General features: G+C 52.0%; 4 non-coding genes across 4 annotated transcripts; all 4 read right to left on the reverse strand.

Annotated features, from left to right (window-relative positions):
• Positions 1–284: 284 nt before the first annotated feature.
• On the reverse strand, positions 285–403 carry LOC123177785 (5S ribosomal RNA). The gene has a single exon (XR_006489126.1). It is a non-coding gene; the product is annotated as a 5S ribosomal RNA (ribosomal RNA).
• A 297-nt stretch (positions 404–700) lies between these two features.
• Positions 701–819, reverse strand: LOC123177786 (5S ribosomal RNA). The gene has a single exon (XR_006489127.1). It is a non-coding gene; the product is annotated as a 5S ribosomal RNA (ribosomal RNA).
• Positions 820–1116: 297 nt separating this feature from the next.
• Positions 1117–1235, reverse strand: LOC123177783 (5S ribosomal RNA). Its single transcript, XR_006489125.1, has one exon. It is a non-coding gene; the product is annotated as a 5S ribosomal RNA (ribosomal RNA).
• Positions 1236–1532: 297 nt separating this feature from the next.
• Positions 1533–1651, reverse strand: LOC123177782 (5S ribosomal RNA). The gene has a single exon (XR_006489124.1). It is a non-coding gene; the product is annotated as a 5S ribosomal RNA (ribosomal RNA).
• Positions 1652–1674: the final 23 nt, after the last annotated feature.

Here is a 1674-nt window from a genome sequence, read left to right on the forward strand (position 1 = left end):
GGTCTTCGTCCCTTATCCTTGCCCCTCCCAGCTCCACTACAAAGACGATTGCACATTGCTTTGGCCGCTCCCTCTCAACTACGGAGACGAGTTTAACGCGGTTTCCACCCCTCCCTCTCAACCGCACCAGTGCACGCTTGCCGCGCCACAACGCCGACGCTGGACCCGTGAATCGTGAGCACCCAGCTATGACTTACCGCACTCGTGCAAAATAATAAAACACGGTAAATATATTACTTACACGTGCATTTTGTTTTGCAAGCGGCGCGAAAAAAATTAAAAAGGGAATGCAACACGAGGACTTCCCAGGAGGTCACCCATACTAGTACTACTCTCGCCCAAGCACGCTTAACTTCGGAGTTCTGATGGGATCCGGTGCTTTAGTGCTGGTATGATCGCATCCGACATGTTACCCCGGTCTTCGTCCCTTATCCTTGCCCCTCCCAGCTCCACTACAAAGACGATTGCACATTGCTTTGGCCGCTCCCTCTCAACTACGGAGACGAGTTTAACGCGGTTTCCACCCCTCCCTCTCAACCGCACCAGTGCACGCTTGCCGCGCCACAACGCCGACACTGGACCCGTGAATCGTGAGCACCCAGCTATGACTTACCGCACTCGTGCAAAATAATAAAACACTGTAAATATATTACTTACACGTGCGTTTTGTTTTGCAAGCGGCGCGAAAAAAATTAAAAAGGGAATGCAACACGAGGACTTCCCAGGAGGTCACCCATCCTAGTACTACTCTCGCCCAAGCACGCTTAACTTCGGAGTTCTGATGGGATCCGGTGCTTTAGTGCTGGTATGATCGCGTCCGACATGTTACCTCGGTCTTCGTCCCTTATCCTTGCCCCTCCCAGCTCCACTACAAAGACGATTGCACATTGCTTTGGCCGCTCCCTCTCAACTACAGAGACGAGTTTAACGCGGTTTCCACCCCTCCCTCTCAACCGCACCAGTGCACGCTTGCCGCGCCACAACACCGACGCTGGACCCGTGAATCGTGAGCACCCAGCTATGACTTACCGCACTCGTGCAAAATAATAAAACACGGTAAATATATTACTTACACGTGCGTTTTCTTTTGCAAGCGGCGCGAAAAAAATTAAAAAGGGAATGCAACACGAGGACTTCCCAGGAGGTCACCCATCCTAGTACTACTCTCGCCCAAGCACGCTTAACTTCGGAGTTCTAATGGGATCCGGTGCTTTAGTGCTGGTATGATCGCATCCGACATGTTACCCCGGTCTTCGTCTCTTATCCTTGCCCCTCCCAGCTCCACTACAAAGACGATTGCACATTGCTTTGGCCGCTCCCTCTCAACTACGGAGACGAGTTTAACGCGGTTTCCACCCCTCCCTCTCAACCGCACCAGTGCACGCTTGCCGCGCCACAACGCCGACGCTGGACCCGTGAATCGTGAGCACCCAGCTATGACTTACCGCACTCGTGCAAAATAATAAAACACGGTAAATATATTACTTACACGTGCGTTTTGTTTTGCAAGCGGCGCGAAAAAAATTAAAAAGGGAATGCAACACGAGGACTTCCCAGGAGGTCACCCATCCTAGTACTACTCTCGCCCAAGCACGCTTAACTTCGGAGTTCTGATGGGATCCGGTGCTTTAGTGCTGGTATGATCGCATCCGACATGTTACCCCGGTCTTCGTC

The sequence above is a fragment of the Triticum aestivum genome, unplaced genomic scaffold (genome assembly GCF_018294505.1).
Source record: "Triticum aestivum cultivar Chinese Spring unplaced genomic scaffold, IWGSC CS RefSeq v2.1 scaffold86597, whole genome shotgun sequence".
Classification (NCBI taxonomy): domain Eukaryota; kingdom Viridiplantae; phylum Streptophyta; class Magnoliopsida; order Poales; family Poaceae; genus Triticum; species Triticum aestivum.